The 16,488-nt window shown below is 49.6% G+C and overlaps 1 pseudogene; it reads right to left on the bottom strand.

The window, feature by feature from the left end:
* Positions 1-15,456: 15,456 nt before the first annotated feature.
* On the bottom strand, positions 15,457-15,966 carry LOC134381225 (glucosamine 6-phosphate N-acetyltransferase-like; annotated as a pseudogene).
* Positions 15,967-16,488: the final 522 nt, after the last annotated feature.

Here is a 16,488-nt window from a genome sequence, read left to right on the forward strand (position 1 = left end):
AAGATAACTAGAAATGAGTAGAAGTGTTTTCTTTTTTGATTTGGTGGTAATGCCTTTAAGGGCTGCTCTTCAGTGTGCGATGAAGTCAATTTCCTGAGCACATACATCGAGTCACATCTGTGTGTCAGTCCTAGGACTGCCCTGCACAGAAGCGTACCTGGGTAGAGCCTGACTTGTAAAATGAAGAGAGAAAATGACTTCTTAATGCAACTGGGGTCATCACTCTTATTTCTGACCACCACGACTTTTGAGAATGTTTTACTGTCCAAGGGGCCCTCAGTTAAACTTCCCTCCTGCCCGAAGGGAAGATAATTCTTGCATTTCCCAGTTGGGTCAGTTCCTTGCAGTTTCAAAAATAGGCTCTTTCACGCTCCTCGAGACATCCCCATCCATGCTGTGTGGCAGCAGAAGTTCCTCCTCGTGGGCAGGCCCTGCCAGAGAGACAATGGCTGGGATGCTGACTGGGCTGGGGCTGCTTGGGACCATGAAGCCAACCCTGGGACTCAGCTCGCATAAGTCTCCTGCAGTTAACTTTTAGGCTTTCCCCCCCTTCAATAATTTTTATTGCTTCTATATGGGTTTTCTTTATTCAAAAAGGAAATGTAAAACGTGGTGCTCCAAGCTAGACTGAGGTTTTTAGACAAGAGCTGTGGGTACCATGGAGAGAAGGGTGACTCCCAGTTTGTCCCTGTTGGAGGCCAGAGGTCACCACATGGAGCCTCCTGAGACCATTCCCACCGGCTCTGCACATGGGAGCAGAGGGACACTGCACCTCCTGTGAGCCAACTTCTTCAATGATAACAGCCATAGTTGAATGATTCCTTCTGTTATATTATTAGGAATATCGTCTCAGCCCCAAGAATGTACACTGTAACCCCATTTTTAATAAAAAGAAAGATGAATGATTAGCACAGTGAGTGCAAACATTGTCACCCCAGTTTCATGCTGGAAACGTCTTCAAGCTTTCCCTAGCAGCATCAGCTGCCTGATCCCACAAGCTCGCCTGGCTTCGCCCACAGGCACCTCATGGTCCAGATGCATCCAGTCAACCAAGCCGAAGACTGCGGGGCCTCAGTTCACATCCTTATCCTCTTGCCTACGTGGCTGCATCACCTACAAACCACTGACTCAGTCTCTCCTGCCCACCTTTGCTCTGGTTCATCCAGCACACAGCCACAGGGGCCCTTTCTCAGCCTCACAGCTGAGCCTGCCGCTGGGCTCTTCAGGGACAGCCCAGGTCCATGGCAGGGGACACACCTGGAATCCAAGGGCTACATGACTCAGGGGGAGTTGAGCAAGACCCTCTTGAAACTGTAAAAAGCTGTGCGCATGTCTTCCTGCAGAATTAAATCCACAGTCTTCCTTAGAAAATCCAAGGCAGCCATGGCCTACAACAGGTGAGGAACTGCTGGCCCATGAGACAGGACCCAGAGCCTTGGTGGCATGCAAGTGTTTGGATAGTGCCAAAGTTCCCTTTTCTCTTTCCCTCCATTCCTGGGCTGCAGCTCCACTCAGATACCTGCTGTTCCCCAGACAGTACAGGCTACATCTCACTGATGAGCAAGCACATGGAAACTCCTCTGTCTGTAATGTTCTAGCCCTGTTGCCCAAGAAAACATCTTAGTAAACCAAAGTGTGCTCTATTTGGTGAAACCCTTCCAGGCCTCCATTCCACAGGCCCATCCGCCTGCTCCTTCCCCTTCTGCAACCAGCATTATATTTAACACTCCCTGCCAGTGACGAGCTCTGTCTCCCTGTGGACAGGGAGCACCCACAGGACAAGAATGGTGACCTTTTTCTGTAACTCCAGGGCTAACCACAGTAGGTGTATACTGTAGGTACTCACTAAAAGTTTAACACTTCCATTTGTCCCTTCTAAATGATCTTCGGTTCGGATCCTATATAGGTATGGCCGGTGCACTCACTGGCTGAGCACGGTGCGGGAGACACCATGCTAAATGATCTTCAGACTTAAATACTACACACATTTGATGAAAACCAAGAATTATCCTTTGAAAGAATATTGTTGGCTAAGAATAGGCCTGGCTTGGCACAACACAGTACCAAATTATTACATTTCTGGATCTTGCAGCATTTTTACATTACATTGGGCCCAAATCAAGACTTTGCTCAAAGGAATTTAAATGGACAAGACTGATAATATCTCCAATAGATGACTGAGCTTTAGCTGGTGTTTGCAGTGTTGGCAAAAAGCAATTTATTGAATTACTGATGCACTTAAAATGCTGCTGTACACTCAGTAAGAGTGAGCCGTGAGTCAAGAGCAGGTCAAAGTCAGGATGGGATTACGGTTCTAGAGTCTTTTTCCATCCAGTATTTAAATGTTCAAGAAATCAAGGCTGCTTTCAGAGCCAGAAAAGCCATATGTTGGCAAAATTGTTCATTACGAGAAAATAATTTTACAAGTAACAATGCAGATTTTGAGATGATTTGAAATAATGTGACTAGAAACAGAAATTTCATTTTGATGAGTAAATGTCATAGTACAACTAAGATTGTAGAGGAACTTTATTTTACATATTTATGAAGTTATTTAATTCTTTTTGGACGAGCATTTACCTGCTTTCTATTCATTAAAGTAAGTACCATAAAGCAATGTTTTGTTGGCCCAGACTGAATTACTGTGAATCCTTGAATGTAATAAAAGGACACAAGTATTCTGAGTTTTTTTTTTTTATTAGTTTGTACTGATTTCACCCCCTGTACTTGTGTGAGAGTTTCTGCTGCAAGATTCATAGTGTCTGGGTCTGGGTCTAAATATTAGCTTCATGCCCTGATGTCAGCATAGGCCACCCTGTGCTCTCTGAAATTGTCCTGGGTTATGCCCTAGTCCTTATCTCCTGCCCACATGTGCCAGGACACAGGGTTCACATTCTGGGTTGAAAAGGAATATGCAGGCCTCTTCAGTTGACAACCAGTGGGAGATAAACACCCAGCATCTGAAACTCTCTCCTTCTCTCTTTTATATGTAGAACAGTGGAAAGTGCACTGAAGGGAGGAAAGGTTTGGAAAGAAACATGGAAATCTGGAGAAGTATTCTGTGCTGAAAACCAAACTTCTCAGGGCCGGCCCGTGGCTCACTCGGTAGAGTGAGGTGCTGATAACACCAAGGCCACGGGTTCGGATCCTATATAGGGACGGCCGGTTTGCTCACTGGCTGAGCGTGGTGCTGACAACACCAAGCCAAGGGTTGAGATCCCCTTACCGGTCATCTTTTTGAAAAAAAAAAGAAAACCAAACTTCTCGTTCAATTCATTAGCAGGTCTTTCTGGAATCTAGAAAATGGGCCAGGACATTCTGTAGGGAGGATGTACTTTGTCTCCATGTAGTAGGCTGGAGGCCTTTCCACCTCAAAGACCCATCCCATCTTACCACAGTAACAACCCAACCCTTTACTGCGAGTGGGCTTTGTGACGAGTGGATCAGTACAGAATGGCTAAGAGCAGAGCCAGTCCTGGGAAAAAGTGTGATGTCAGAAAACTGACCACTGGTGCCCTCAAAGCCCGTCCTGAGCCCTTGTCCTCCTCTGCCTCCTCGTACTCTTCACCACCCCCCACATACCCAACACAGTCCTTCTCATAGGAGTGTTTCCACCCATGCCATGTTTCCAGGAACAAAATAAAAAGCTTTAGCCCATGAAAAAGATTTCAGACAAGCAGACTGGTGGGTAAGGTGGGAGACAGGGTGGGGAAAGGGCCCCAGGGCCAGGATATTAAATCATGTAAGTGGGTGTCCAGCTTTCAGTGGGTGTCCACCTCTTTGAACTGGGGAAGAAAGGAAGACAGAGCTCCCAGTAGTTTAATGAGCTTTCACCTGCTGGGGCTCTGCCTAGAGGGTGCATGGCCCTGACCCTCAGAGCGTGCTTGTGCGTGTGGGCCAAGGAGTCTGTGCTCAGACTGCCGAGAGCAAACAGCATCCTGCTGCAAACCTATTGAAGCCTGTTGTAGAGACGCAGCCCGAGAACACCAAGTCCCTTTGCAGTGACAGACAAAATAAAAAGACTTAGCACAAAGGTCATTTACAATAATACATTGTAATCAAATAGCCATGTGATAGGACATTCAAAAATCTCCGTCTAATTTGCTCCCTAGTACAACCACTGGTGACTAATGTTCAGCTAGAAATGTCCAAACAGATTTAGGAGCATTAATAACCAAAAGTTATATCTGCATTTATAAAATAGAAACTAAGTGACTTGCCTTGAGGACAATGTGGCTGTGGCAGAAAGGGTCAGAGCTCAGGTCCTCTCAGGCCTTTGGTTCACGCCCAGGGGCCCCTGGACTCACGCCATGCTGCTGACCCTTAGGGACGTGCCAGGCCAGGCTCTACGCAGTACCTCCGTCCATCCTCGGGCAGCCCTATTTGGGAGTGTCATTCTCCCCATCAAAAAGACTTGGAATCCCACCAGGGGAGGATAAGCCTCTTGCCGTGCCTAGAGCCTCGGCATCATGACCCTAATCTCCTTCCAGGTCCTTCTCCTTCCAGGTCCTTGCACTGAGCCACAAGCTGTGCCTCCTCCCATGAAAACAAGACCCCGTCGATTCAACTTGCTGCTGGTATTCAGGCAGAGTAAGGTCAGAGCCGGGAGAGCTCTCTGCAGCTGGGCTGCTCCACCACTCCCTGGACAGGCTCCTACTTGGTCTGTCACCTTCACCTATCCACTCCTCAACTTCACGTACAAGTGCTGAGTGTGCTCTGAGTTCCACGTACCGTGTGACAGGCCGTCCATCCCCGGGAGCCAATGACACAGTCATGTACCTGTCCAGGAGCTCACAGCTGAACACTGTCATTCCTGAACTAGCCCTTCCGCAAGATCAAATTTAATGTTGTTGGAACCCAGACCTGGGGCCCAAACAAAGTTTTACTATCAATTCTTCATTTTTTCACTCAATAAACACTAATGTTAACATACCTGACCAAAACACTGCAGGTTTTTAGAATATAACCAAGCACTTCCCTATCCCCTGATGGAGTTTATATTTGTTTGGGGGAGAAAGGTTTCTCCACCCCTTTCGGTACTTGATACAATCTACAGTAATGCACTAGATTAATTAAACATTCTTGATTGTATTTGAAAGATATTTTAAAATAGACATCCTTTAAAAATATTTTATTTGGTCCCTATTTCATTGGGAATCAATATATAAAAGAATGTTTATTTGTTTTTCTGAAATAGATTGCTAAGAGTTTTTCTTTCATAAGCTGAATCAACCCCTTTGAAGTATTTGTATAGTTGAAAGACATGGGGCCCACATTCCTGGGGGTGAGTAGGAGCTCTAACAGTTCAAAGGCTGTGAACCACATCAAAACTTCCGAGTGGAACACCTGAAAAGGGCAGACCTCGATGGCTGAGATTTGAGGAAAAGCAGCCAGAACCAAGAGAAGAAAAGGAGGCTGGCTTGGTAATCTCCAAAAGAGGGATCTCCCAGTCCACATCTAGCAGCTGCCCACACACTGCTTAAGGGATTAGTGAGATTCACCAAAACCCCTATTTCCTCAGGTGCAGCTGATTTAAACCCCAACTGTTGCTTTGCCACCCACGGATTTGTCACCCCTTTTCCCCTGGGTGATGGAGCTGCCAAAGGTTACTCAAAGCCCATCTCTTTTGAGCAGTGAGAAGCCCCAGAAAGGGGTTAGTATCCCAGGACTCTCAAGCACGAGGCATCCTTCCATTTGGGAAATTAACCACAAATTGGGGTTCTCTTCCTGCATTTATTCTCCAGACCAAGAAGTTACAAAGAGACATAGGTGGGGTTTTGCTAATACAGTTTAAGAAATTTTACAAGAGAAGCTGGTAACATTCAGTAAAAACAAGTCAGATGACATTCTGTTAGGCAATTAAGTGTTCCACTAACAAAGGCTTGATTTAGCAAACATTCCTTTTCCCTCTAGCAGCTTTTTAGTAATTTACATATCAATTAGTAACTTGTCTGTCTTAGAACCAGCAGCCTTGCTGTGTTACAATTCTTATCTTGCAACAGAGATTCAATAGCCTGGGGAAAATTTCCTGTCCTTTGCAAGATCAATATTTGAAACTGCAAGGCTTTGAAAAACCAGGCCCTGTGAGGTACATTTGTTTTATGAATCCTCTACACCCAACCATCCAGAATATTATCCAGCATTCTGCTTTTACGAAAAAAACCAAAAAATGCAAGTGACAAAATAATGGGAAGTTAACCCTCCAGAATAAACTTTTGACATGTCTGGAGTCAGTACATAAAATTAACAGCATGCTAATGTACCCATGAGCCTGTTCTCACCTCATCTAGATCCAGGATCCAGAGCAGAAATAGACATGGCCCAAAGTGCTGAGCCGGGAAACAGGAGGCAGCTCCAGCTGTGGATGAAGCTGTGTGCAGAGCCAGCAGCCCTTCCCAGATCTGCAGTGGGAAGGGCTGAAATCCCATCATCCCACTGGAGCTAGGAGGGGCGCGGAGATGGCTGGGGTGGCCCCTCTCTTTGGAGGCAAGAAAAGTGAAGTTCTGAGAGTTTCAGCAGTCCACAGCTTCACAGCTTTATGTTTTGTTACCTGGTTCCACACACCTATTCTACATCATGCTGATTCTTGGCACAGGGTTTGGTTCACTTTTGCACGGCCTCACGCTCAGACTGGTTTAATTCAGGCCATGAGCACAGGTTAATTGCACAGCAAGCTACACTTCTGCCTCACCCACCACCACTCTCAGACTGCAGTTGATGGCACATGTTGAAGAACGAATTTCTTCATGGAGCACAGGTAAGTGATAGTATTATGAGATTAAAATACACAGTCTTGCAAAATTTTCATAATCGTTGAGATTAACATGCAAAAAATAAAGTTATCTAGCATGTCGTAGCATACTGATTTGACCAACCAATCTGCATGGTGCACAAAGAGTATCTATTAATATGGATTTGAACTTTATTCATTTATTCAAACTTCACAGGTTTTTAACCTGTACAGTGTACGGCATTCGTGTTTTCGGGAACGATGACTACAACTTCCTGAGTGCCAGCCACGTGCCTTGCAATCTATCTGTATCATCTGTGCCAATCACAGCAGCCATGCGAAGTAGCAATAATCACTCCCATTCTAGAGAAAAGAACACTGAGGCCTGAATTTTGAGTCATTTAGCCAAGGTCACACCAGAGCTGGGATACGAATCCATACCTGAGCCCAAAGTCCAAGCTCTCACTCTCCAACCCAAAAGCATTGACTGCCTGGTGGAGGAGATAAACTATTTGAACAAGCCAACTGGAAATTGAAATACACTCCAATAAGTGCTTAGGACACACACAAATAACCTTCTATGTAACTAAGAGGAAGAGCGTTTATTCTCATGTGGAGGGGCCAGGATGGCTTTGTGGAGACTGAGGCATTTGAGTGGGCCTTGAGGCACGTATGTGCATGTGTGAGAGTCCCTAAGATGGAGATAAGGGGGAAGGAGATAAGAGCAGGTGGTTGAGCTGGTGTCACCCCCTGGAATCTGGGAAGCATTGCAGGGTGGGGGTGGGGAAGGGGGTAGTGAGCACCAAGCCATTGCTCCACAAGGAGAAAAGCCAAAAGAAGTGCTGGAGATGATCTTAGAACACACAGATTTTTTTCCTAGTGATAATCAAATACATATTAAGGAGGCCACTCTTTATCCTAATGGATATTTTCATTCCTGTTTTGGCAGCAGAACCTCTGTAAGTGTAACTCAAATATTATAATGAAAAAGACGTGTCAAGCAAGGAAGCAGAGAGCAGCTTCCCTCGTGCGCACTCACTGCTCCCAAACCCGCCTCTGTGGCAGGTCGTCTGGGGTCTCTCTGGTACAGTTGGACAGTCACTTTAGCAGGTGTGTTCAGCATCTCCAGAAGAACTGGCCACGTGACCCTGGATGAACCGTTCTCATCTCTCCATGATTCAAGCTCAATCTACATCAAGTCATGTGTGGCAGCCTACCAGCCACAACTGACATCCACTAAAAATACACAAACTCATTTACATCAGCACAAGTGCACCTAAAAGCTCTCAAATGTCACTCGTTCATCCATCCACATAGTCATCAGGAGTGTCCAGCAGGTGCTCAGCTGGGCACTGAAGATACAGAATCGTCCTCACAGAAACTACAATTGGGCTTATCTTTCCAAAGCAGCGTGGAGGCTGGTGTAATTAGACTAAAAAAATTGGGAAAACAGGTTGGGAGGGGGATGTCAAAAGTTTGATTTTGGACATGTTGAACTGGGGGGGCATTCGACACCCCAGAAAAATGTCAAGTGGGAAGCTGGGCATGAGCTACAGAAGAGCGGTCTAGACTCTGACCTGGAGGGAGGGAATTTTAATAAATGGTGGTGACTTATACTAAGACAATGGTGGTGGAGATGACACAAAGTGGACCACCTGAGGCACAGTTTGGAGGAAAAGAATATTTTGACCAAGTGAAATTGATGCCTCCACCCTCGCTGCTGCTGCAGCCCTCTCAGGTGTCAATGATGTGCATGCACGTATCCCTGGAAAAGAAGAGGGCCACTTATTAGGACACAGAGCTTCGGATCCTCCTCCAGGCTTCCTTGGAGGCAGAGGTGCTGACCCAGGTGCTCCTTGGGTCAGCACCTCCCAGGCATCCCTCCACAGAAGTGAGAAGTGCTTTCTGTATATGGTGTGTGGACTGGACCACGTTGCTTTAGACTCACTTTGTGCCTCCACATGGGGTCCAGATGGCGTCACACAGCAACCGTATCTGCCTCATCAACTTCCCTCTAAAGCCATCCGATTTATCCCAAATGACCTGGCCCTTTACAAAGATAAATCTAGCTAGCTTCTAGGTCATGGAAAGTCTGCGGGGGCAGTGCTGATTCACAGGCATCACTAACACCAAAGAACAAAGACCTTGACCCCTGAGGTTACGTTCAGGGGCAGGGCCATGTCTGGAAAGGGCTGGATGCTGCTTCAGGTCCCTCTCACTGAGAACCTAGCCCCCACTTCTTGGGCCTGTTCCCGGTCACTACCTGGCCTTTTGCTCCCCAAAGGCCTAGAGCCTGTGCTTGGAAAGCCTGGACACCAACCCTATCCACACACAGAGCTCTGCCTCCCACCATAAAAGCTGAGTGACCATGGTGGTCAGAGGTCAGAAGACTGTTCCGGCCACCTACAGCTCCCATTTCACGCCTCCCTTGGCTTAGGCCCCAGTTTTGGAAAGATTCCCCCCTGCCCTGCCCCCGCACAGTTTAAATGGGCATGGGTCTTTATTTTGCAGAGGTAGAACTTCACTGACTTTTGGGACACAACAACCTCTGGACATCCTGGGTCAAGGGGCACCTGAAGTCAAGAGGAGAGCTGCCCACACACAGTAATTTCTAGAACACAGGACCATCCTTTGCTGGCTTTTGTTCAACTCAGTCATACACTCATTCACTCTAAAATACAAACACAGAAACTCTGATAGAGTGGTCTCAACTCAAGGCAAGTCAGTATCATCATTCTCCAAGTATAACTGTCCCACCTTTCTAGAAAGATTGGCCATGCCTGGAAAGAATTTAGGGCAGGTCCAGCCGGTCTCCTCCCGGCTTGGCTCTGCCTCACAGTCCTGGGGGTTGGCCGGCCTTCCCCAGATGGTCCCAGCGAGCACACAGAACTGGCACGCGCTGGCCTCTGCCCCGAGGAGCTCTGTCAGGTTATCTGCTGACCTGGGCCACCTGCCAAGGTCTTTCTGCTGGACCTCTGGTCCCTCCGGCTGCACCCTACTCCACCCCTCCCTGGGAAGGCAGGGGGCTCCTGACCGCAGGCAGCACCGCAGCAGCGCCCCCGCCCCTCCTGGAGCTGGTGCAACTCAGTCTCAACCCTGTGTGCGCGTTGCACCCCCACACACCAGTTGGCAGTCCCTCTCTAACTCGCCCGCTTACACACAGTCGCCCTGTCGCCGTCCTTCTCGTACTGTCGCCACCGCAGACACACGAGAGCTGCTTATGAGGTTGCCAAGTGGGGCTGGGGACTCCGGGGGAGGGATCGCGCGGTCCCCAGCCGCTGGCATCGGGCGCGCCGCGGGGTCAGCAGGGACCCGGTTCGGGACCCGGGACCCCGGCGCGGCCCCTCCGTTCCGCGGCGGCGGCGGAAGCCGCGTCCCCGGCCTGCTCCAGCCGCCCGGAGGCACGGCCACCCGCCCGCACCCGCGCGCTCCGCTCACCTCGGGGAGACCGGTCCAGTCGCGTCGACTCCCGGGCTCCCGCTCGCCGCCCTCTGGGGCGCCCTGCTGTCCACGCCGGGCGAGAAGGAGGGTCGTGGGGACGCGCGAAGGCAGCTGGTCCTGGCCACGCTTGCGCCTCCTCCTGCTGTCTGCCGTCCGCAGCCGAGCAGGAAATTCGTCCGTCCGGCCGGCAGGTCCCGCCGCCTCCCCGGCCGCCGCTCGGGCTCGGGCTCCGCGGCGGGGGCGGGGGCCCTGGTGCAGCGAGGAGCGGGGACGACGCCTGGTGCCCGGCCCGGGGAGCGCACCCTGGGTGCCCGCCCCACCTGCGGCTGCGGCCCCGCCCAGGGCGGATGGCCCTGAGGCCCTGGAAACACGCCGGGACCCTGCACATCTGTTTACCCAAAGCTGACGCCCTTTCTGGGGAGTCCCTGGTCCGGCTCTCTGCCCCGTGCCGTGCATATATGGTGGGTGTCAAGACGTGACGGGCTTTCCTACCGGAGAAAGAAAAGGCGAGGCCCTTCCTGTCCAGCCTTGGCCCTGGGCACCAGGAAGAGGCCTGGCTGGGGACAAGCTTCAGGTTTTGCAGGTGGTACAGGGGAGCTCAGGGCACCCCGTGCCACTTCTGGTTTGGAGACGTTGGGAGAGCTGTGAAATTCCCTGCACACGCTGTCCCCCTCCGTACAGGAGGAATGGCGGTGCCAGCCTGGTGCATGTCGAAGAGGCTTGGTTGTCATTAAGGCGGTATCTTGCAGAGTTAAACACACGGGAGAAAGAGGAAGAAGAGCAATAAAGGAAAGGGTCTGGACCTGTTGTTCTCGAGACTTCTTTCCAGTGATTCCACTTAAACTATTTAGAGAGGATTCCGAGAGAAGGAAATTCCCTTGGAGAAGCAGAAAGAATACCGATGGCGCAGTGGTGCATCTTGGCTCTGAACTGCTGCGCTGTGCCCTCTGGGTTGAGCCATGGCCCAGCCCTCATGAGGGATACTGCACTCTGTGGTAGGGAACTTGCTTTTAGGCTTGTGAGTGGGTGAGTGAGTGAATGAATGAATGAATGAATGGTGAGCCAGTCACTTGGGGTGTGTTGACCCTACCTGCATTAATACCCTGCAGATGACACGGAGGACACTTGGGGCCTGTCTAGGACAGAGCTGCAAAAGACTGAGAGGGAAGGGCACCTGCTGGCCGAGACCATCCACTGTTGACCTGCCCGAGTCAGCTGCCCTCGCCCAGGGTGCAGAGAGCTGTGGAACCAGCGAAGAACCTGAGCTCCACCTCCTGCCCTGCCCTGCCCTGCCACACTGTCTCTGGGGGCCTTGTCTGGCACCAGCATTTCAAACACCATTCACATCCAAAGAACTCTCGAGAGCGCAGCTCCCCGGGACAGATGTCTCCTTCATACTCAGATCTCTGATGTCCCCTGCCATCTCAGACCTAATGCTTGCTCAGTTTCTCTGCAGACATCCCTATCCCTATGTCCACCTCCCACCTCTAAGCCATCTCCAAATCCACTTCCTGGCCAGCTTCTCAATGCATCTTAAACGCATCCTTTTCTCTCCTCGCACTGCCTTTAGCTCTCCTATGACTCAGTCATCTCCCGACTTCAAACCCGCTCTTTCCTAGAGGATTCACCTTCACACATGGGGCTGGGCGGGGTGGCGGGGTACAAAGTGTAAACCAGGTCATGCCAGCCCCTGCTTAAAAGCCTCCATTCCAAATAAAATACAAACGCCTGTGAGGCTTTGCCTGACTTCCCCAGCTGCTCCCTTGCCCCCGCCCAGTCCCTGTGCTTCGAGCGTGGCTCCTTCCTCTCATGCCAGGGCTGAGCTCCTCCAGCCTGGTGCTCCTCTGTCTTTGCACCTGGCTCCTTCTTACTGGCTGCCTCTGGAAGGTGGTCCCACACCCCTCCCCTCTGCCACTCCCTTTCATAGTCCCTATTGCAGTTGGGGATTATTAATAGGTATATTTGCTCCTTTGGTGTCCGCTGTCCCCTCTTGCCCTGCCTCCAGGGTTGTAAGCTCCAGCAGCCCAGGCTCCGCCTGACCCCATCACTTCTCCATCTCAAGCTGCTAATGCAACCCCCCCCCCCCCCCCGAGCCAGAGGTATTCAATGAAAGTGTGGGGCCGGCAGAGCGGAGGGGAACTGCCCCAGGAGGCAGCGTTGTTGCCCCACAGCCCAGCAGGGCTGGTGACTTTCTCCTGAGCCTGCCCTCAAGGAACAGCCAGGTGGCCCAATGAAGTCACCCAGTGTTGGATTTTCCTGCTGTTATGGCCTGCAGAGGCAAGCTTATGTTTAAGAAGGTGATAACTTCAAAGTTCTGATAAGTACAGTTCTGCTTGTTAACGCTGCGGGGCTGGGGAGGCAGAGACTATGATTCGAGAAGAAAGGAAAAATTTGCCCTTGTCAGATGTCTGTGACTGCAAAGAGAACAGCCTTGGTGACATGAGGAGGAGGCAGACAGCTCTTCTCCCCAGTAATATCCTCTCTGTTGGACCTTAAAGTTTCTTCTAGGAATTAAGCAGTGTCTCTTAACTTCTTCTGAAGTCTACAGACATTCTGTCACACAAAAGTGAGTTGTCAGAGGCATGTGTGCCAGAGTTGTATTGATTCCTGTGCATCCTTCATCATTCCTCACCATCTTCATTCTGCCTTTTGTAGGCTCAAGGCCCCTGTTGACATCAGAGTTAATTCCCTTATTCTCATCCTAGGCTCAAGAACCTCCCCTGCCTCTTGCCATCCTGAATGCCTAACCACCTCATCATTTAGGACCCAGGTCACAGCCCTCCTTATATCCAGACTTTCTCATCACCTCCCTATTGCCTGTCTCTCTATCCCACCCTGCTGACACCAGCCTCCTGTCTGTTCACCCAGCTCCTCCGTACACCAAGCCCTGAATGCCTTTCCTTTAAAACACAACTCAAGACAGTGTTCCTGTGACTGTTAATAATAACTGTCCTTATGTGTCTTGTCTTTCATTTTCCTTTTTTTTGGGGGAGGGGGCAGGTTGCCAGTACCAGGATCTTAGCCCTTGACCTTGGTGTTGTAACACCATGCTCTAGCCAGCTGAGCTAACAGGGAGCCCTTGTCTTCCATTTTATTCTAGGACTGGACCTTTGGATTTCTCTGCAGTAACTCAGATAATGTTCTTCATGCTCAACAGGCTCTGTAGATATCAACTTAAAACTAAAATGCTGAGGCCAGAAATGCTCCCTAGTAGGATAAACCAAAAAAGGCAAAATTGATGTGTGGAAAGCAAACAAGAATTTGCTTTCAAACTTTATACAAAACATTAACATAAAGTTACTCAACTTCGCTTAAGACTGGGGCTGCTCTAGCCCTAAAGTAAAGGTTTCTATAGACATAGCCTAACAAAAACTAAAACTGATTTAGATTCTCAAGAATGTTGCATCCAAAAAATAGACATTCAAAAAAGCAAGAAAATAATCAGGACAAAAAAATAAAACACACTCAAAGATGACATTGATATTAAAATCAGCAGAAAAAGAACTTAGACGTGCTATTATAAACATAGTCAAGGATTTAAAGGAAAAGATGACTACAGTGAATAAACATATGAGAAACCTCCACAAAGAAATACAAATTATTATCATTATTATTATTATTTTATTTTTGACCGCTAAGGGGATCTTAATCCTTGACTTGGTGTTGTCAGCACCAAGCTCTACCAAGTGAGCTAACCGGCCATCCCTACATAGGAATCTGAACCCGTGGCCTGGGTGTTATCAGCACCACTCTCCCCCAAGTGAGCCATGGGTCAGCCCCCCCTTTTTTTATTGAATCAAAATTGATTATACATATTTTTGGGGTTCAACATTGAGATATGTTGATCAAATCAATATTACTAGCATATATATTGTTAACAAATTGTAATTGTTCTTTATGCCCCTTGTCCAACCCCTCCTCATCTCCCTTTCTCTCTCCTTTCCCCCCTACCCCCTCTAATCACCCTAGATTTACTCTCTCCCTCTGAAAGAATAAAGGTTACTCTGTTGATTTGCTGCCCAAATGATCTGTCCAGTGCTAAGAGGCATGATCAGGTCCTCCAATACTATCATAGAGCAGATGTCTCTTCTGTCACTATAAAATGGGCTCTGTGGCGACAGACATCCTCCTCCTTTCTTTATCCTGCTGGTGACTTTCCTTGTGTCAACTCACTCCAGTGGCTGGTGAACTAACTGCGTGGTGGTTGTGGCATCTAGCCGCCTTCACAGCAGCCATGTTTATCGTGGTGGCTGTGGTGGGCCACCCACATGAAGGAGATGTTTTTGGCCTGCTCCATGGTGCTGGCAGTGTGCCTGGTTGTGGGGAGTGTCTGATCCCTGGTTCCATGCCCCAGGTTCCTGAGTGGGTCCCGAGGTGCTGGCATGGTGTGCCTGGTTGTGGAAGGGGGGGTCCAGTCCTCAGATCCTTACCCTGGATCCCTAGGCATGCCCCAAGACACTGGTGCAGTGTGCCTGGTTGTGGGAGGGGGTTACGGTCCCCTCTCCATGCCTTGGGTCCACGGCAGGCCCCAATGCACTGGTGCAGTGTGCCTGGTGGTAGGAGGGGGATCTGGTCCCCTTCTCCATGTCCTGGGTCCCAGCATGGACCCCAAGGTGCTGGAGCAGTGTGCCTGGTTGTGGAAGGGGGGTCTGGTCCTCTTCTCCATTCCCAGGTCCCTGGGCAGGACCTGAGGCACTGGTGAGGTGTGGCTGGTTGTGGGAGGGAGGTTCAGTCCCCTTCTCCATGCCTTGGGCCCTTGGGTGGGCCCTGAGGAGCTGGCACAGTGTACCTGGTTGTGGGAGGGGGGCCTGGTCCCTCCTCCATGCCCTGGGTCCCAGGGAGCTCCCTGAGGCACTGGCACGGGGTGCCTGGTTGTGGGAATACAAATTATTTTTAAAATAACCAAATAAAAAATTTATGACCTAAAAATTATGATTATGATTTGTAACAATATATACACTAGTGATATGGATTTGATCAACATATCTCAATGTTGAACTCCCAAAATTTATATAATCAATTTTGATTCAATAAAAATTAAAAAACCAAAGACATTCCTTTGGTTAAAAATCATTCTCTTTATAATACTCATTTGTAATCTAAACTCACAGCATGTCCCACCAGCCCAAAGTAATCTTTTAGATGTCACTACACCTGCGTTATTATAATTTTTGTCAGTCCAGTATTTATGGAGGTCACTGGGCTGCTGCAAAATATTTTACCCCTAGGAAGAGAACGGCCTTGTAGCATGTGCGCCTTTGACAACTCTCTTTCTTAAAACATTTTTACTTTAGCAGCCTCCAACACATGCAGTTTTCTTCGGCTACTGTATATCCAAACTTTTGTGGTAGACACTCAACGGGAATCTTATAACAGTTGTTTTTTATTTAGCGAAGTGAAGGTTGATCATAACCGTTTGCAAGCTGCTTTCCTCTGCGTTCATCACTAACAGCGCCATCTCCCATGAATTTATGTTCCATTATCAGAGTTGCTGTAGCAACACTGTCCTAGGACTCCCTCCTTTACAACTGTAATGTAATAATCCCCAGATTTCTTCATATGCTTAAAAGAGTTCATAAATTGTTCAGGGTTGGCAACTCCAGTATCTTTCAGCTACCCCCACTACCTTAAAAAACAAACAAACCTCTATTTAAGTCAGCACTGCAAAGAGGCCTCAAAACCAAGCCTTCTCCAGGACGTGTGGGGGCGACGGCTGGAGAAAACGTCGCTGTGTTCTGACTCCAGTGCACGTCTTTGAGGAGACTTGGGTCAAACACAGGTTCATCAGGTTTCATCTTTTCAGAAAGGTCCTTGGTGGCCCCGCAGTCTTCGCTCCTCGCCAGGCACTTTGGACTCTCAGCCATCGGTGTACACAGCACCGGAACCGGATCCAGATCCCACTTCAGTGCCCGCACCGCGCTCGGGAACCCGGTCCAGACTCTGCAGCGCTGACGCCTGCACCTGCCCCTACCTCAGACGCCGCGGGGCCGCGCGCAAGTGGAGGAGGCGTCGGCGCTCCCGCCCCATCTCTCCGTCCTCCCTGTGCTCGCCCCCCCCCCCCCCCCCCCGCCCCGCCGCCTCCAATCCCGGCTTCTTCCTTCCTGGAGGCTCCTGAGATCCTTCTAGGGTCAGGGCTGTTGATTCTGCTCTTTCTCCCCTCTGGAATCCTTCCCGGGAAAGGAGAGGAGGTGAGCTTGGCAGGCGGTGAAGCGCTCCTGGAACAGGGAGTTGGGGGAGTCCCCTGGACAGGAATCATCCGGATGTGCCCTGATCAGTGCGGACCTGCGCCAGCCACGGGCGGTTCTGCATCAGCCCCA

This window comes from Cynocephalus volans, chromosome 6 (genome assembly GCF_027409185.1).
Source record: "Cynocephalus volans isolate mCynVol1 chromosome 6, mCynVol1.pri, whole genome shotgun sequence".
Lineage (NCBI taxonomy): Eukaryota > Metazoa > Chordata > Mammalia > Dermoptera > Cynocephalidae > Cynocephalus > Cynocephalus volans.